Below are 21,525 nucleotides of genomic sequence, written 5' to 3'. Positions count from 1 at the left end.
GGAATCGGTGGGTTATTGGGGTTCTGCCCCGTCATTGTTCTGGAGCATCAGGCCCAGAGTTTGGGGCATTCTGCGGTGGCATGCTCATCTGAGGGTTCTGTTGAGCCCTCAGTATGTGACCCAGATCCCGTGCCATATTTTGGACCTGGCGCTCTAACTGTGAAACCCGCTCAGGATGATACGGGGTTCTATTTTCTCCCCTGGGCTGATCCCGGGAAGGGTAGCTATCCCTTCTCTAGTAGTACCATGGGTTGGGAAGATTTGGGTACCCCTCCACCCTTGGCCTCCCCTCTCCCGGATTCGGTTGTCTGGGCTCAGGGAATTGGGGAAAGAAGGATGGATGATTTTGGGGCTGGAAGTTGGGTGGATACCTGGGGAACAAGTTCTGCCCAGGATTTGGTGAATTTAGGCCCTCCTGGGGGAAGTGTGGAGTGAAGTTCCCTGGGTTGGGCGCTTGGCTGGATCTCCCCCTTGGGCCGGAGGAGTCCACACATAACCCAGGATTGGACTGTTTCCCTTATAGCGGGGACTTACATAGTCAGGGGAGCGAGGGACCCCATTTGTGGGACTACCTCCTCGACTCCCTGTCTGTGACTGGCCCGAGGGCCTTCTGGGCTTAGAATTATTTGGTGCCGGCAGGTTTTTAGGTCCCCCCATTTCCAAATCTAAAACGAGGGCAACCTTTACCTTTGCCACCTTGGCAGCAGCAGGGCTGCAGTTGGTTTTGGGGTTCTTGGGCTGATTCTTATTTTCCTCCGGTTTCTGCACCTCATAGATGCGGGTGGCTTGCTCAATGACCCAGTCTAAAGATCTTTTCTCGTGAAAGTCTCTCACGAGCTGGGTCATTATGTATTTGGGTAAGGCATGGAAAAACGTATTAACAAATGTCCATTTTACATACTGAATGCAGCTACTGCTGTCTTTCAAATGGAAAGTCTCCATCATTTGATCATAAAGCTCCAAGTGTTCCCAAACAAAATACTTGGCGTTCTTGTGATAAGGGGTGATGACACTCCTTATCGCCTTGATCTGCTTTAAGGGGTCCTTAAGCAAGGCCCTTTTTGCCTTATTGGCCTTTTTGGTTCGGGTAACCGTGGTCCACTCATCCTCTGACTCAGAGGCACTGCTCCCAGAGGTTCCCGTCTGATCTTCCAGGTTTTCCAGTATTCTGGGAGCCTGGGAATGGCTGGCAGAATGTGGGGACCTAGTCTCCTGTGTCCTGGGCCGCTCAGAGGAGTCTTCCGATCCCTCCTTACTGCCAGGATTTGATGGGTACCCCCCCACTGACCTAACTGGGCAGAGGTTTTCAGGATGCCCTTAGTGGGCCTACTCTCCTGGGGTTCCCCACTAAATTGAACTGTGCTTAGGTGCCCATACCCAGATGCCTGCCCATCCATTCCTGGGAGGTACTGGCCTGTGAACCCCATACTTTTGGCTGGATAGTAATCTGCCCTCCCTGTGGTCCTGTGCTCATGTGCGCCAGGAGACATGGGGGTGGCAGAGTCCAAGGACTGAGAGAGATGAAGGCCTCTGGTACTAGGGCTCCTGAGGTTATGCTCAGGTGTTTCCCTTTCCCAGTGAATTTCATCTCTGTTAGTCCCTGCTCCCTGTTGCAATGCAGGAGCCTGCACTTTCAGTTCCTCAGTTAAGGCCTTACTAGACTCTAGCAGTCTCTTCTGCATGGCTACCTGTTGCTGGAGCCTATCATTGTGCTGACAGAGAGCCTCATTTTCTCTCTGCGCTTCCTGGTTGGTCCTGGAATACTGGGCCAGTCTTTGCTGCAGGAGGATTACCTCCTGAATCCCATCCCTACTGGCCAGTTCCTTTCTTGCCAGAGCATCTTCTACCCTCCTCGTGTGCTTTAACAAGTTCTGATGCTCTTTTTGGAGGTCACCCAGCCCCTGGAGGGCCAGGTGATTTTCTTCAATTTTTTCTTTTAATTGGCAGACTTCCTGGCCTAACGTGTCCCTTTCATGACTAAGAGCCTGCATCTGTGCCGCCAGGTCGTCCCTCTGCCTTTGAAAGGCACCAGCTTTCTGGCGTTCTTGATCAAACTCTGCCTGGGTATCCAGGTCTTTCAAAATCAATGTATTGCTTTCCTCTTTCTCTCTGTCTAGTCGGATTTGCAGGGTGGCTACCTGCTCTGTGCATGCCCTGTTAAAGTCTAGTTGTTGCTCCAGCTTTTTCTGGCTCTGCAGTAGGGAGTCCAAACCTTCTTGGTACTCCTTCTGCAAGGCCAGAAATCTGGTATCCTGGTCATCCTCCTTTATTTTAATAATATACTGCCTACTATCATTTTCTGACTCCTGGCTCCTCTGCAGCCTCTGCTCAGAAGAGACCAGGTCAGATTGGGCCTTCTCTAATGCCATCAGTTGCCTATTTGCCAGATCTTGGCCTTCAGCACATTTGCCCCATAAGGCTCCCATATATAAATATAAATATGCCGCTACCCTGGCAATCTTGTTGTGCTCAGCCTTGGCCTTAGGGGCCATATATAGTTCACTCAGGGCCACATGTAAGGGTGTCAAGGATGGCACTCCAATACGAGTGGCACAAGACACCCAGACAAGTTTGGGTGTTGAAATAAAGTGGACAGATAGGAACACACACCGTGGAAAGGAAAGGGAGTGAAGAGTAGGGAAGAGTAGCAAGGGAAAAGGTATAGAGTGAATACCCTCTTGGGGTGTATGCAGAATAGGAAAAGAGTATTCCACGAACCTTGGAAATACTCTAGCCTTCTGCACAGTTTGCTATAACAGAGTCCCACGCTGTTTGCTCATAACTTGGAACAGCAGCTATGGGTGTCTGTGATATAGAAACAAGACAAGGGAAGGGGCAGAGGTTGTCTGATGGGAACCAGCAGACAAGCTCTGTACAAAGGGTCTACAAACAGTACAAGAGTAGATACAACAGACAAATCCAGGAAAGGAGATGATAGCAAACTAGCAGAAGGATAGGAAGGGAAAGTCGAGTAACAGGATATGAATAACAGAGGACAGAAAGGTAGGTGGAGCGCTCAGAGGAGCAGGAAGGCAAGGAGAAAGCCCACAAGAGTGGGACGGTAAGGTAGAAATATCAGAGGAAAAGGGCTACGGCAGCCGGAGTGAGGAAGGCTGCAGAGCAGGGAGCCCAGAGGACAAGGGCAAAGGCAGCCGGAGAGAGGCAGGCTGCAGAGCAGGGAGCCCTGAGGACAAGGGCTAAGGCTGGAAAGCAGCTGAGCGTGATACGCTGCAATGTGGAGAGCCCGGCAGGGCAAGGGCGAAGGCTGGAAGGCAGCAGAGCGTGATCCGCTGTAATGTGGAGAGCCCGGCAGGGCAAGGGCGAAGGCTGGAAGGCAGCAGAGCGTGATCCGCTGTAATGTGGAGAGCCCGGCAGGGCAAGGGCGAAGGCTGGAAGGCAGCAGAGCGTGATCCGCTGCAGGGTGGAGAGCCCGGCAGGGCAAGGGCGGAAACTGGAAGGCAGCAGAGCGTGATCCGCTGCGGGGTGGAGAGCCCGGCAGGGCAAGGGCGGAGACTGGAAGGCAGCAGAGCGTGATCCGCTGCAGGGTGGAGAGCCCGGCAGGGCAAGGGCGGAGACTGGAAGGCAGCAGAGCGTGATCCGCTGCGGGGTGGAGAGCCCGGCAGGGCAAGGGCGGAGACTGGAAGGCAGCAGAGCGTGATCAGCTGCAGGGTGGAGAGCCCGGCAGGGCAAGGGCGGAGACTGGAAGGCAGCAGAGCGTGATCCGCTGCAGGGTGGAGCAAGCAACAAGGCAGGGAGCCCAAGGGCTAGGGCTGTAGGCAGCAGGGTGTAACAAGCTGTAAGGCAGAGTCCCAGCAGGAGAGAGGATAAACAGCATACAAGGATCCGAAGACACTCGCGAAAGGTGGAGGAAGGACTCTCAATGCAAGAGGCCGAGTCACTGCAGACAGCAGCCTTATATGCTGCCTAGCCCAGCACAGAGGCAGGCCAATTGGTTTCACCTGGCGAATCACACCTGCAGGCAATCGGCCACCGCCCTTTCTGTTCCTGGGCTGGTGGAAGCAGGACCAGACTCTAAGGCTTCTGGGGGGTGTAGTTCCATAGAACTCCAATAGGAAAGGCCAGAAAACAATGCTTGCGGCCAGGTGCATTATGGTATGCGTAGTTAGATTACCATAATCATTAATTAGTAAAGTCCAAATGGAGCAAAAATGGATGTGCCCATGGCGCATGCATGACAAAGGGACCCTGATCTCTCCATGTATCTGACCCTGTTTCAGTGATCTGGGGTGCGATTGCCTGCAACCAGACCACCTGGTCCTGATGAGCCCACTCACCTCTCACAAATAGCATATGTAAGAGGTGTTCTCTGGCTATTTTGATATCTACCAAGGTCATCATTCTGGAATTTTATTTCCTTCCTGACTTACAGAAGTTTGTATTTTATTTTGCAAAACAGACCGTTTCATTAGAGCGTTCATTTGAGGGGTGTTTTTACAGTGTAACACGGCGTGGTGATCCAACAGAATTTATATATCCTGTCAGTTAGCACACTGTATTAATCTGCACAAGTGATAGATCTAATCCAGAATCCCCAGCTCGAGCCCCCAAATCTGTCCAGTGACTCCAATCAAGCAATCCCACTAAGTCAGTGCCTCGTCTCGGACGCCCAAGGGAAGCCCTTATTTATGTATTTTTATGACAAGTTATACTCTGGATGATAAACCCTTGTATAACGCCCCTCTCTTTGAATCCCCCTGACCTCACTGAGCCAAGAAGTAGGTTTGTTTTGCAATTTAAAAGATTTATTGGAAAAATTAAACAATATATATATATTACACTTTTAAAAATAAATTAATATTTGATCACACACTTATGAATATTACCGTGATCAACAATGGATAATATGACAATTGTATGCTTACTTAATCACTTAGGAATTGGTATAGAAAGGGTAAAGTAGAAGAGAATACCTTCATGGTTTCAAGGAAAAACAATGATGGAAAAGAATGCAACACAGGAATAACCTTGATTTGATTTCAACAAAAGACAATGTAATCACTTTTCCCCTTTTGGCAATTCACTCCCCCCCCCCCTTATGCAATATAAAAAGATGAAAAGGAGAGCACACAGTTCTCAGGAATACAATCAAATGTAGTTCAAAGTTCCAGTTCCCCCCAGCGAGTTTAGAGGAAAACAGGTATGATTTTAAAGCAGACAAATCCTTTTAAATGTGGTGGCAATGAAGTAAAATATGCTAAAAATGATTTTTAATTCCCTGTAGGAGGTTCAGGGTAGGTGATAGATATTTAAGATTAGTTCAATTCACACTGGCAATGCTCAATGAGGGATTAGCAAGTTGAAAACGAATTTTAGCAGTTCAAGCAAAAGATGGGTATCTTTGACAGGAGCTAAGATTTTCAATTCGCGGCAATTTTTCCGAATGCGTCGATCACGATTACGGAGGAACTATAAGGAGGTTAGTATCTTAGCTTTAAAATGAAAGTTAAAACTCGCTTCTAGCACAAACGGTTCAAGAGATACAGACGATTTAGTGGAGGTCTTTTTTCAGAAATGAAATAATGATTCAAAATGGCAAAATGACACTTTACAGGTTTAAAATCGGAGAAGGAACACACGATTCCTATGATGCAGCTCTGGACAGGTTCAAATGTTTGGAATCAGATTATTTTAAGCTAAGAGATTGGTTTTGCAAAATTCTCAGGATACTCACTCCTAATTTAGGAAGGAATGGGCCTTGTCACGGATCTGGTCAACAGGTTGGACTGGACTTCTGCGCACAGCGATCTGGTCTGGGTCTGGTCTGCAGTTCTGAATACAGCAGTCTGGTCTGGCACTCTGCACTGCACGGATCTCTGGTTCTGCCTGTTCTGGATACAGCTCTGCTTTCTGGGTGTTTCTGGCACAGGGTCCTAGGCCAGAATCAGGCAGCTCAGCCCGGCTGTTGAATAGTTTGGTTAGGTTTGCTGGTTGCTGAGGCCTCTGAAAAGGATTCAGTTTGCGGACTGGTCCCTCTGCTACAAGTTCTGGAGTCTGGATTCAAAGTTCTGGTCTCTGGAGATTGATGGATTTGAAGTCTTGAGGCTCCCGTCAAAATGCTGCGCAAGAAAGTGGAAAGTGAATGTCTTGCCTGTCCAAGCAGTTCTTTTTATGTGTTTTGAAAGTGTGTGTGTGCGTGGGCATAACTAAGCCTGCCCCTCACAACTTATCATTGGCCAAGCTCACCTCTCTCCCTTGATTGGGGGAAGGAAATGGAGTGTTATCATGATGAGGTAGTTTATTGGTCAGAGGACCCACCCCTGGTCAATTTGCACACAAATCTATTCTTGATCCAAATACATATTTATCTACGTACAATTTTTCTAATATTATATGTCCAGTTAACATATTTTCTGTAGCACCAAACCATCCGATCCCTGTCTTTGTAAGATGTTGTGTCCACTTATGACAGAATTCTGCCCTTTTCATCAAGAACACAACCTCTAAACTTTTCCAGAATTTACACAAACATGCACAAGGAATATGGGCATCAGATGATAAAGTGTCAGATTTTTAACATACAGACATTCGGAGTAATACCTTATTTTCCACTACTACCCCGCAGAACATACCACAGAGTCCTAACACCTCTTAAAATGTGTACAGAAAAATCACAAGAATAATAATATTAATTATATAATTTTGACAAGTCCGTACTATGAATTATCCATCTTTTTAAAATTATGCTCTGGCCCAGAGGGGTGTGGTTTCCCAAAGCACATGGTGGAATTTCTGGTTTGTCCACTTCCTCCAACTCAAGTTGCTCACAGAGGCACTGCCCCTCCCAGTTTCTCTCAAGAGGAAGCCATTTACGACCCCCCCTAATTACCATTTGCCTGAGCCAAGGAAGGCTCATTGTTCAGTTTCCTGCAGTCCCCAGCTGCTCCTCCCCTAATCCAATCAGAGAGGTGTCATCTCCCTTTGGTGAGGGCAGGAGAAAGCAGGCCAGGCCTGGGAACATTTGTTGAGCAAGTTTCAACTCCCATCGGGGGTAGTTGTCAGGCAGAATTCAATCTCTTTAAGCCAGGCTTCAGCCAAATGTCACTTTTGTTCCCAGTTTTTCTTCATCCAAATCAAACTTACAATGTTTACACATGCAGCTAGAACGCTGATTCTAAGTTCAAAACTATGACCTTTAAACAGTTGCAACCTATGTGACACTCAAAAGTAGGTCACTCATTTATTTTAAACATTTCGATTTTAGTGGTTTTAAATCCAATTACATTTAAGCTGCTGACATCCACAGCTCAGCCAGTTTTGTTATAAACTTTGTTTTGGGCTCTTCATCTTTCCAGATTTTGTATGCACACAAGAATACATTCTGCCAAATGTCTGCTGGTGTTCAGTGAGATTTTTGAATATCTTGTAATGTTTAAAATAGGCATTTTTAGCTTGCATTTCAGAGAAACAAAGGTGATTTCAAAGCGCTTTCTGAGCTAACAGGCACTGCTGTTTTTTCCTTTGGCACCACGTTTCACTCATGGTGCTTCTGGCCCATCACGCTCGCACTGGTGGTTGGCAGGTCAGGTGCCCATTTTGGTGTGCGCAAAAACTGCGCGGTTTCCCTGGATCCTGGCGCAAATGTGGGCTTTTCCGCCATCTTGGATTTCCTAAGCCCACAGCACCAAATGTTGCAGCATAATAGTCCAAACGTGGGTCAGGACACCCAACAATATCGTGTATCATTTTTTCTTTTCATGGAAGCTATCCAGGTCACGTGTATGCAATTTTTCATTTTATGGGATGTCTGTGAGTTACGCATCCTGTATTTTTGTCACCTGGGGTACATTTGAACCTTGCTGGACCACAGAAGTACTTTTTCAACCACATACACTGCCCCCTCACTCTAATTCCCCAGGACAATTGCCTGGTGTGCCTTCCATTGTTCACTTACACCTGGAACATGAGCGGAAAGGCCCCAAGAGGGAAAGGTGGAAGAGGTGGCCGGGGACGTCCTGTGGATGCAGCTGTCCTAGCCCCAAGGGTCCAGAGACGTGCAGCGGAAGATGCTGTCCCAGTCCCAAGGGTCCAGAGATGTGCTACAGATGCAGCTGTCCCAGTTCAAAGGGTCCAGGGACATGCTGCGGATGCAGCTATCCCAATCCCAAGGGTGCAGGGACATGCAACGGAAGCAGATGTCCCAGCCCTGAAGGGTAAGGGACTTGCAGCCAAAGCAGCTGTCCCAGCCCCAATGGGTGATGCCATGCCCCACGCAACTAGTGGTCTGGCATCTGGAGCCCAGAATGGTTCCAGCCACACAGGGTCAACGCCAACACCACATGCCAAAAAGGCAAAGCCTGCACAGCAGGAACAGGCTCAACCCATGGCACAGCACAGGACACTGGCACATTGAGGAAGAGGAAATTCCATGATGAAGAACTCCAGATCCTCATCGTCTACATGGCCAGGCACCACCGAGACATGTGCCTGCAACCGGGGAGCACACATACACATTCTCAGTGTATGGTGCATTGGCAGCATGTCACGGATGAGATAAATGCTTTAGGGTTTGAGAAGTGCATTGCTGCTCATTTAGTGAAGCTCTGGAATGACCTTGCCTGTCGCATCAAGTCCAAGCTGGTTTCCAACCTCGCCTCTGCTATGGCAACTGGAAGGGGGTCACCAGAGGAGGAGGAGCTGACCCAGCATGAAGATGCTCTGAGCCAATTCATTCTACTGGATCATGTCCAAGGTGTGGGAGGCCTGCCAAATTACAAGGGCACATCCAGTGAATGAGCAAGATCATTCATTAAGTATTGAACAATTCAAAAGTATTTGTTTCGAATGTATGTTCATGACCTACTTTGTTTAATTAAAATACTGAACTAGGTAGTTCGTTGTGTGTGCCCCTAGTTATACCCTGGTATTTCAGGGCATCTTCTTTTGCACATTTTCTACGGTCTGGTAGCACAGACTCACTAGGGAGCACCTTGAATAGATAAAGCTATTAGGATATTTGTTTAAGTTGTCTTCAATTTTTAGTCAAACTTTAAGGAGTGCACTTCTACCCCTAGCTTTGTTAAGTCTATCTCTTGTTGCTACACCAACTTTAGAGGTTGCACCATTACTTACATTGGCCCTCATTAGGACCCTGGCGGTAAGGGGTTTGCGCCAGCGTTAGCTGCGCCGACCCCTTACCGCCAACTACGAGTTCCCATAGCGCCATGGTCATTTTTCCGTAAAAATCCATGGCGCTATGGGACCTTGGTGTTAATTACGCCACCGTAATTTACGGTGGCGTAATTAACGCCTTCCCCACTCCCATTGAGCCCTATGGGGCCGAAATGGGAATGGGGAAGGGTAAATGGGTCAATGGGGACTTACCGCCCCGCCGACCTCGGAATGGGGCGGTAAGTCCGCCATCCGCCATGGCGTAAAGGGACTTTGCGCCATGGCGGAAAAGTCCGCCGACGGCGGAAAAAATCCGCCAGGGTCCTAATGAGGGCCATTGAGTTCTAACAGATATGTCCTTTTCGAAAATTGAATCTCTTACTACCAACAGAGCAGAAACATTAGCATTCTCCCAGGAGGATGCAAAACGCATACTGGATTTAATTAAAACCATGGAGAAGGAAGTCTCAGCATCAGCGAAACCTGAAGAGCTAGTTTTTCAATTAGAGAGACTCATTAGAAGAGAAATTAATCAACGGTTTCCTGCTACCACCTTAGCTCAGTATCATAGGTCCCAACGCATCCCCAGGGGGCTACGGATTGATCTAGAGCCCACACTCCGTAAAGAGAATCCTGAGTTTGTGAAAAAGTGGAGGTTGATACTAAATAAATGCTCTCTGGACCTCATTATACTAACAATAGAGGAACTATCCAAATCCTTAACTACATTGGAAGTGGATATAGAGAATACTAAAAAGGCACTTTCAGCATTTGTCACTAAGGACGAGCTAGTACAACTACTTAAAGAGGTCAACACAAAGTTGGAGGATTACAAAAGTGAGATTGAATCTAAAAAAATAAGAAAATTCAGACGTGATACTCTTGACTACAAATTAGACATCGTCTATACCTGGAAAGAATATTACCATTTGAAAGATCAATCGAAAAATCCCAGACAGCCCTATAATCGAGGAAGAAAAACACCTTCATCCCCCCCAACAACATCGGATGCCTCAAGTACAGAGGCTGACAACACGGATGCATCTTCTAAGAACCAATCAGAAAGGAGTGAAGACCCTAAGAGTTCAGAACAGAGACCCAGTACTTCCAGACAGATACCTTCACTCGATCCTGTCAGTTATTCTTTTTTAGATCGGGTCCGTGCAGACGAGGGAAAAAGAAAAAATCCACCAAGGAAAGTAAGTCAACCAATGAAGAGGACTTAGTTGTTAATATTTTGGCGTACAATTTGAGCAAGTTTGAGAAATCTACCTTGCAAAAAGGAATTTCCTTTGTACCACACTACAACAGTTCTCTACTGAAAGAAAAAATTTAATTTTTCAAACTAACAAGAAAAATGAGGTTGAAGTTGTTCTTTGACTCAATAGACCTAACAGACACCAGGCCGGAATCTAAATATCTAGAGATGAAACCAAAAAGTGTATTTATGCCGCCCATTCAAAATAACATAATGGATGCCTTTCAGAAATCTGTACTAAATGATATGAAGAAAATGAAATTTCAAAATCGATCCCGAGGGAATCTGACTAATAGAGAAAAACATGTTTTGAAAAAATTGTGGAAAAATCAGGAAATAATTATAAAACCCGCTGATAAGGGGGGAGCTCTCGTGATTTGGGATACAGAGAAGTACAAATCAGAAATAGAAAGACAACTATCTGATCAAGATACTTACTTGGAAATTTACAATGACCCTACAGCACAAGTCAGAGAACTTATTAAAGATACACTTGATTTGGCAGAGATGGATGAATTTATTACTTACAAAACGAAAGCTTTTCTTACCAATACACACCCTATCATGCCAATTTTGTATATCCTTCCGAAAATTCATAAGGACTTACATAATCCTCCCGGAAGACCAATCATAGCGGCCTCCAACAGCCTACTCAAACCTCTAGCACAATATGTTGACAAGATTCTACAAACATTGGTGCCGACGATCACCACCTACATCAAAGACACAAACGACTTTTTGAGGAAACTCAGTGCTTCCACATTCATTGAAGAAACCGACATCCTGTTTACTATGGATGTGGCAAGTTTATACACTAACATCACACACCAGAGTGGTCTAGAAGCAGTGGAATGGATGCTTTTGAATACCACACAAAATGTCCAATCCGACAAAGTTTTTGTTTTGAAACTTCTCAAGATTATCCTGAATAATAATTTCTTTAAATTTGAAGATCAATACTTCCTACAAACCTCTGGGACATCAATGGGGGCCACCATGGCCCCAAGTTAAGCTAACATCTATATGGCATACATGGAAGAAACACATATTCTAAACAGTACCCTATGGAATGGTAAACTGCAATTTTTTGTGAGATACATCGATGATGTCTTCAGTATATGGAGAGGTACTAACGAGGAATTGAATAGCTTCTTTGACTGGATGAACACACTATAACCTAGGATCAAATTCACGCACAAATCAAGCAAGAAGCAACTTGAATTTTTAGATGTTCTTGTATATTACAAAGAGAGTCGCCTCGAAACCACAGTATACACAAAAAGTATCGATAGGAACAGTATATTACTGGCATCAAGTTTTCACCCTAAGAATACCATTGAGAGTATTCCACTGAGCCAGTTCCTTAGGTATAGGCAAATCATTTCAGAAGAGGAAGAATTTGAAAGAAAATCGGTTGATCTCACCAGGAAATTTCTGGCAAGGGGATATGATTCTCAAAAACTACAATCACAGGCAGATAAAGTCAAGAGTATGACGAGAGAATCAGCATTGGAGCCAAGTACCAAGAAATCAGGTACAGAATTAGTATATGTTACCACCTATTCACAGCAGAGCAATCAGGTGAAAAAAATACTAAAGAAGAACTGGGGATTACTGACCCTTGACCCAAATCTGGCAAGACTCTTCCCAACGACACCACTCTTTGCTTATAGCAAGAGCAGAAGTATTTGTGATTCTTTGATCAAATCAGACTTCAGTCACAAGAAAGACACATTAAAGATCCACAAGGGAACACTGGCATACAATAATTGTAGCTGCTGCCATAATGTGATCCAAGGCAACCAAGTAAATCACCCTCATAAAGGGTTTTCAATACCACTAAAACACACGTCCACATGTGACACTATGAATGTAATCTATGGGTTGAAATGTCCATGCGGTTTCTTCTATGTAGGCCTGACGGGCAGGAAGGCTAAAGTTAGATGGGGAGAACACAAGTCGAACATCAGACAATCTTCACCTAAATCCCCGGTGGCTATGCACTTTAAAGAATACAAACATACAGTTGCACAAGTCAAGTTTATAATCCTGGAGCATGTGATTTTACCCAGAAGAGGTGGGGATCAAATGAAATTGTTAAAACAGAGAGAAGTGTATTGGATAGACAAGCTCGACTCAATGTCCCCCCGGGGGATGAATTTAGATTGGGATCTATCTTGTTACTTGTGAAAATCAAGTTGTAAATTTGTTCTTTAATACCAAACTGTTTGCTCCCTGGCTTTGACGTTTTCATGTACTAATGTTAATAAGAATATACGTATAAGACCAGATGGTATGTCACCTGTCAATATTGGACTTGTCCTGTCTATTGAGTCACCCGAGAACCCTTATAGTAGCACTGAAGCAGAAATTGGTTACATCACTGTTTATGCCAACTAAGATATGGTGCTTTTCTATGGAGATGTGAAAATACTGTGTTTTTGAACAAGAGGCATGTTTAATCAAGTTATTACATATTAGCAAGAGTTGTACATAAATTTGTGTTGCTGCAATTGAATCATTTCACTGAGGTCCAAAGTAAGGAATTTAGTATAATATGTGCATTTAACATTTCCCTACTTGAAGCGTAATATTAGAAAAACATGCTGTTGGCTGGTTCACGCGACAATCAGTCTGTAAACGCATAGATTACATTATTAAAGAAAGGTTCTTAGTTGATCTATAATCAACTTTTAAAGAAATATAGCCGCTATCAGCACATCCACAGTGTTTATTCATATAGATGGTTATACTATCAGTATCTAATTAATATTAACCACGTTACCATAACATGTCCATCACGTGAGCAAATTGCAGAATCTGCACCCTCCTGGGTGAGTACTTTGACTCATATAGATGGTTCAAATCTTAACATCTAGTAAATACAAATCACGTGACCTCACACACGTATCACATGACTTATAGAATCTACACCATTCTGGGTGAGTGCTTTGATACTCACCCAAAATGGAGGTCAAAGTGCTGAAGTGTAACGCACTAGATGTGGCAGCGTAGATTAGAGGGAGTAACCAACACGGTACAGTGTTTACTCACAGTACCCGCCACTCGGTCAAAGTAGTCGGGAGAATTAGCAGCTCAGACAGATTGTCCGCCCACGGAGGAAGCAGCCGTACACTAATGCGGCTCACGCGCACCAGCCGGGCGCATCTCACACTCTGTGTTGCATGTGGCGTGTCCGCGCGAGGTAGGCTTTATACCTGAATTGTTTTCTAAGTTTGCTTCTAAGCATATCTAAATACTGGAGTTCAGCGGGACCATAACTTAGACCCATATTATTTCTAATAGGAACCGTCTCATCCACAAGGAGCCTATTATCACAGCTCTGGCGACACGAATTACAGTGCAACATTGAGAACTGATTCATCCGTGCCTACGGAGGTCGTTTTCTCGTTTCTAAGGGGATCGTAGTCCCACAGGTATGCCTATCTATTCTTATGTTTACAAGTCACCAGAGACACGCTTATGGCTAATCTAAAACACACTAATGGAGACTCGGGTATCTCATTACAGACAGGGCAGTTCAAGGGAATCTGCAGATATCATTTCGGAGCAGATTAAAAGAATACTATGAGTGAGTATTTTTGGAATGGTTGAACATGACACTTGAATCTATGTAACTAGGAGTTTGGAGTGGGACCCAGCGCATACTTTTGCGCCTATTCCCACACAAACTCTGATGATGACTGTACTAGGTGATACTATCGAAGGTAGTAATACAATGATGTCTTCTCACAGGGACCTTTTGTGAAGAAGGAAACTGCAGTCAAGAACACCTAAGTGGCGGATCTCGCCCTAAAACACGCTCCCAGTAAAGGCTGATGAACAGAACAGCATCTCTTTGATTTATTTATGATGATGAATGTATATTGATAGACACAAGTTGTTTTTGGTTCAAACAAAAGTTTCTTACAAAGTTTGTAGTTGGGAAACCCTAATGAATGTATTGCTCTGGATATTCCATTACCTGAAGAAGGGCCGGATTGGCCCGAAACGTGTAGTAGCTAGATAGATAGGTATAGAACAACATTACCTGTCTGTTGATTTGGAGATCCACATACACACATATATGTTTAGAAGTGTTGGAAAATGAAATTATTTGTTTATTTATGAATACAAACTTTTATGTTTGGTACTTTTCATGAGAAATTGAATGAAATGTTTATGTAAGCATTCCCACAGTTGAGGAATTCTGTATACATATGTTATTTGGTGAAATTAAAAGAGTCTTGCATAAAGATCGACACTTACCTGGAAGTGACACATATGCTTGATTATTCATTAAGTATTGAACAATTCAAAAGTATTTGTTTCGAATGTATGTTCATGACCTACTTTGTTTAATTAAAATACTGAACTAGGTAGTTCTTTGTGTGTGCCCCTAGTTATACCCTGTTATTTCAGGGCATCTTCTTTTGCACATTCCCTGAAGAAGTCACCAGAGTGGACTGGCTTACCACATTCCTAACCAACCATTCCTACAAAACCATTCTGTGCCTTTTCTCCTACCCTACTTCCTCCTCCACCTGTGGCATCCCACAGGTCTCCATTCTTTTGCCATGAGTCTTTAACATATACATTTCCCTGCTGAAACGCGTCATTGCCTCATTCTCCCAGAAATTCCAGTGCTATGCTGACGACACACAACTCTTCAGCAAAGTTCCTACTGACACACTTGGACCTTCATTCACCCTGACTGCCTCTCCGCCATCCTGGCCTGGTGCACTGCAAATTACATCGGCTTGTACGCCATCTGAACCAAGAGTCTCCCTATTGGAGCCCCTGCAGCCTACGTATTCCATTCACTCTGTCCTTTCTCCAAGGGGTCATCCCGTTCCCCCTCATTCGAAGCCAGGAATCTTGGAGTCATCTTCGACTCCCCCCTTTCCTTCATCCCTCATATTCTGGACATTGTCAAGAAGTCTGACTTTCTGCTCTTCCTTCTCAAAGTAACTGTACCCTTCCACAACTTCCCCTAGAGACTCCATGTTATCCATACTGTGGTTCTCTCCAGGCTACACTACTGCAACAGCCTCCTCCTTATTGTTCCTTGGTCCACCCTGCGACCCCTCCAGCTTACCAAGATTAGGGCTGCAAGACTTATCATTGTCCTCAGGCCTAGGGACTGCATCTCTCCTGCACTACAAATCCTTCAGTGGCTCACAGTCTCAGCACGGATTACAATGTAATCCCTCTTTATCATCCACAGGGCTATCTGGGGCCAGGTACCACTCTATTTTCAATGCTTCTTGACTCCCTTCTAGACTCCTGCGTTCCTTGGGCAACAACTCCCTTTGTATGAAGCACTTTGGTATAGAAAGGGCTGTTGGTGGATCCATTTCCATGCTGCCTTCTGTGTAATAGCCTCACTTTCCCTCTGCACCTGAAGCAGAACCGCCTTAAATTCCCAATAATCCTCAAGTCCTTTCTCTTCTCCTCTTCTTTCTCCCACTCTCTTTTGTGCTAATCATACAGTAGTGTGCCTGAGAAGCAGGGCCCTTATGTGTCCCTGGGGCCCTGACCCCCCACATGTATCATTGAAGCAACTGTGTATATAATGCACTTGCTCACACTCAGCATCACCACGGGAGGTTGCACTTAAGTTTATCTTTTATTTTCTAAGCACTTCACCGCAAGCTGTTCTCCATGAACAAATCTGAACCTTTTCCCTTACCACCTTCCCCTGTACAATTGCACATTGGGAAAACTCACAAGGCATAGTGGGTTTGTCTCCCCTCCCAGTTATTGTCATGATTGGTTTGTAATATTGATTCTATTATTTATCTCTGTTAGTAATTCATTGACTACCTTACCCTGTCCCCACCCTGTTGCCCAGTGTGCACTTTGAAACATTTGGGGTAATTGTATAAGTGCCTAACACATGAGCAATACATACATTTATTAATAATGTGCTCCCATGACTGTGTTCAGTGCACTGTCCCAATACTAAGCAGGTGATGGCATACCTTATCATGTCATTGGTTGTTTTCCAGTGGTGTACCAGCTTTTTGGTGGGATCAATCATCTGCATATGTGATGTCTTCACATTTTCATGCAGCATGTTGACTGATGTGTGCATTGTGTATGTGCCATCCTCTAGTGAATGGGGATATGTGACATGCACATTTGCTGCATCTAATTGAGGGTGATAGGCAAAGTGTGGGATGTTGTTGTTTGTCAGTGTGTGTGTTTTGTTTGTTTGATTTGCATGCAGTGTGCAGGTGTTTGTGCACGTGTGCTGGGACACATGTTGATGGTTGTCATGTGAGTTGTTGTTTGCATGTGTTGTATTTCACTGAGGGGTGCCCGTGGGTCTTCAATATTTTGGGGCATGTATGTGTTAGCTGCACTATGTTTCATTTTCTTCTGCAGATCCTTCCATCAGGGAATGATGGATATTTCATGGGATGAAATTTGACTGTCAACTGCATGCCAAGGGGACAGGTAAGATGTTCATTTACATTGATCATTATGGAATGTTGAAGAACTTGTTGGTCAATACTGCACTTCTTTTTTACACCCCACACTAGAGACATGTTTGTGCGCATCATGCACAATCTGGGACATATTAGCAATTGTGCTTGTTGAAGTTTGTGTACATGTGAATAGCTGAGGCCATGTATGGCTTGCAGCTCAGACATGATGTTTCTGGATTTATCGATGCTTACACATTTGACCGGTATGTTAGTCAGATCCACCACAGCAGAAAGGGACCACTACAGTGGTTATTGTGCACAGTATAATTATCCTTTACATTACATATGGGATGGTTTTGGTGACACAGAGGTGATTTAATTGCTTGGTTGGCATGGTGGTAGTGGCATACACCATCTTCTTTTGGACACACAAGATGAAATGTGTTTTAGTTGTAAGGGATGCACATAATTTAGCACTTCCAAGGGCACTTTCTCAGGGTGGTTTTGTGGGCACAGTGGATTGGCCCATTGTCATCATTGAATGGCACCTGAGATGTAGCGGGCTCGTACGCCCTCCACAGCGGAGGGAATTTAGGTGAAATATGATTGCACAAGCTGGGTACATGCAACCTCTCCATGTGTCCCTTGCCCAGCCATAAGCAAGCGGTGTGCCTGTGGGTGTGGATGGTGTACCACAACCATGTCCACTGGAACGCCATGCCATGTTGCAACATTGTGCAGAACACGTGCTGCCACAATGATCCTGAAGACTTCCGGTGGTGCATATAGCAACACACCACCAGAGTGGTCAAGGGAACGGAAACATGACTTGAGTACTCCAAATGTGCTCTCCACTATGCCCTGAGTTGCAATATGGGCAGTGTTGTATCTTACCTCGGCAGATGTGTTGGGCTTGCATATTAGCATCATCATGTATGTGTTCAGAGGGTAGGCAGAGGGTAGGCACTGTCCCCTATAGAGGTGAGAATGGTTGTCATTGTCATTTTTCAATACATTTCAAAATTAACCATAAATGGCCATAGCGAGTGTGAACATAGTGACTGATTACTGAGTCAAATAAATGTTTGTCCTTAGCAACCTGGTCTTACAACTATCCACTAGAGCCCATACCATGTACCATAGTGATGGAAATTGGCTCCCGATATGGGATATATTGACCCACTCCACTATGCTATGCGGCATCACCCTGCCAGTTATGGGGAAAGAAACAGCAACAATGACGGTAAAACACTTGGACGCGCCAAAAACCTACAAAAACCGACCAAAACCGCATGCTTCAGTACACAAAAAGAGGGATGCACAACCTGTCACCCGTGGTGCATGTGCAGTGGAATAGAGCACACCCTGCAGAAATGTGCCAGTGAGTCCCATGACCAGCAAACATAGTGCAGACAGAGAAGCAGCACTTTGCAAAGGAAACCCCAAAATGTGCCTACAAATGTCATTTGCTTTGTTGCTAAAAACTCCAAAATGCCTATAACACAACACTTTTACATTCACAATCTTGCCTAGAGCTAAAATTCATGTATCTAATGAAGCGTTGTAAATATAAAAAGTCCTAATATGAAGAGCAAAACATTCATCAGAAAACTGGAAAGTCTGTAAACTTACAGCCTCTATGCCAAAATCTGGGTGCAGTGCCCTGGGCTGCCTGAATGGCAGCTGTCAGAGGAGACTGATGAAACTTTAAAAGTGAGCTAGAATTCAAAAGCCTGCTGGACTAGCAAACAGAAAAAGGATTGTTGCCAAAAAGGAATACAGATTTTAATTGTGTTTTTGATTCCACAGATTTTAAGGCGAAGAAAGAAATGTATTTGTATATGATGCAACAAATGTGGCTTTTGCTAGGTTTAAAAGTTAATCAGCTTGGCTGAAGCCGCAAAAACCTGGAAAAGCAGTTTTTTTTCCCAGAAGGTGGGCCTTCCTCTCAGCAGAAACTCACGGGGAGGTGTGAATTGCAGGTTAGAGCAGAATCTTGTCTACAGAAGGCAAAGGAACAATGACAAAGTTGCAGCCCAGGAAAATGGTGGTGTGAAGGCAGTCGTAAACTCTCTTGGAAGGAACAAGCCAGGAGGGGGATGCCCTGGAGACAAAAAGAGGCAGAGCCAGGCGACCATCTGTTGCTAAACATGAACAAAGAACACATTTTAAAAGACTTATAACTTACTATTCAAAATGGTGAAAAATATAAAAATGGCAGAGTTGTTAATTTAATTTCTGGCTGCACGTGTGAAGAGGCGGCAGAACTGTGTGACATGTTCTGGACAGGAATGGCAAAATATGTGATTTTATGCAAAATGTATTACTGTTAGAATTGTGAAAATGTACACGCCTATCCCTATGTTAAACACACACATTTGTGGAAAGTTGCATACAATTTGGAAACTGTGTGCATAGCGAAAAGGACAAAATTCTGTAGAAAGTTAAAACAAGATCCTACAGCTGCGAAATTTTGATGAAAAGATGCTACACAAAATATGGCATCTTTGTGTGTGATTTATATAAAAGTGACTAATGTAGAAATGTGTGTTTAGTGTAAAATCAGATTTTGAGACCCGTGGCTAAAGGGAGGTCTCTGAGGACTGTAAAGCAAATAATAAAATGTGACATCAGCCGGCCTTGATCCAATCACCCCAAATGCAAGGTGGAGATGAAGTGTTGACCCTATCCCAGCTCAAAGGGGCAAGCTTAGCTAAGCCGGCCCACACACCCCATTTATGATGTCATTTTAGAGCATAAATAGAGACAGCTGACAGCACATAAACACAGACAGATCCACTCACTCTCCTGACTGCTGGCGGAGCGCCCTGTTGCTGAAATCTACATCTTCCTTGTTCCAGACTCCAGAAACTTGGCACAGCAAAGGCCTATTCATAGCTGAACCATTCTCAGGTAGGCCTCAAATTCTAGAACAGAAACCCAAAAGCCTAGGGGAAGCATCATAATACAGCCAGGTGTTCTGTTAATGCTTGCCTGCTGAATTAAAATATCCTCAGAACCAAGAAGGGCAGACCCCATCCAGTCCTGTGCCTTGCTGTGACCAGAGAGCCTTGCTGACCCTGTCTAGTCTGATGTGCCCAGCTGTCAGTTCTTGATAGATCCGATTCAATGGTCCAGAATCCTGATGGTCCAAAATCCTGACGGTCCAGAATCCTGATGGTCCAAAATCTTAAATCCATTTTGTCTTGTGGGTATTAACAGGATGCTAGAAACTGTTGATTCCCGTGCATTATCTTGTCCCCTCCTAACCTCTGAACTATCCTTACTTCCATAATCAGTAACATTGTCTAATCCGTAGTGCAATCTTTTTCTGTCTATCTGTAAAAGCATTCTTTTACTAGTCATTTTGTCAACTTTGATCTATTAATTTCAGTCGAGTGATCAGCCTAGTGCTCCAAGGTGGACAGCGAGCAACCAGGGCTGAGTCGCAAATCACTCCTGACTCTTACCTGTGCCGCCCTGGTGGCTTAGCTTGGATGCTCTAGTCCATACTCAATATTTTTCTGATTTTTCTGATTTTAAAACTAAAGCCTCTGTCCAAATCCACACCTATATTTTTGAAAAACAACCTTTACTAAAACCTCTTTAACTCCCTCAGTTTTTGTGATAGAAACAAAATTTATCGCGCACGGAAAAGTTTGCCACAAATTCCCATTTTGAGAAATTTGTACACGTGTGAAATAGCTTCCTTTGTTTCCGACCTGGACTTTAAGATTTCAAATGTTTTCTTTGGACTAAATCATTGCTGGTGATTGTTTGCAATTGTTCAAAGCAGCGCACGTAAGAATTTAGAATACTTTAAGCATGTTTTAACACATTTAGAGTTCTTGCTCAGCCACTTTAAAAATCATCCTGACAATTGAAAAGCCCTTTTAGTTTTTATCTATCTGTGTAAGGGGTGAAGGGGGAAGTGAGACACTGTTTGATCTGTATTATTCCTGAATACCTGCTCTCTCCCTCCATCTCTTTGCATTGCCTATTAGGGGTTGGGGGTATTACAGGGGGAACCTCTAACCATAGTGCTATCTGATCTGAACCAACTCAAAAGAATTATTTCTGTGCTGCTTTATTTTTTGCTCATTACTTATTTCTAGTGTATTAAAGATATTATTCTGTGTTCTGTCACCCTACTGGTGATTGTTGTTTACCTGTTAATATATATATTGTGCTCTTGATCTTAAATAAATAAATAATACCTTTTACAAACCAGCCTGATTCCTGGTCCAGCGTGACCCGGGGTATTTTTAAAGTAAGCGGTGTTATACGAGTGGTACATCTTTCAAATAATTGAATCCATATATCAAATAAGTTTTTCCATTGCGCTGTACACTAGGCCGAGAGCAGAGTGTATCGCCTGATTGAAATCCTTAACACCTATGTGCCAATGTCATAAATGTAGGTCTATACTTTTCTAAATAAATCATGTATGGCCATAGATAGTGTGAACATTGTGACTGATTACTTTCTCAAATTGAATGATTGCCCTCAACAACGTAGTTTTACAGTTCTCAACTGGAGCCCATACCATCTATCACAATGATGGAAACTAGTTCAGTTACGAGATAGATAGGTCATGGCTATTCAAATGATAAGGAGAGTACCACATATCCTAAAAGGTTACAGATGATATACAAGCTATAGGGAATGAAAACATTCCATGGCTTTATTTGAGTAGTACAGTAA

The sequence above is a fragment of the Ambystoma mexicanum genome, chromosome 1q (genome assembly GCF_040938575.1).
Source record: "Ambystoma mexicanum isolate Mex_15411 chromosome 1q, UKY_AmexF1_1, whole genome shotgun sequence".
NCBI classification, from domain to species: domain Eukaryota; kingdom Metazoa; phylum Chordata; class Amphibia; order Caudata; family Ambystomatidae; genus Ambystoma; species Ambystoma mexicanum.
This window is presented reverse-complemented; position numbering follows the sequence as displayed.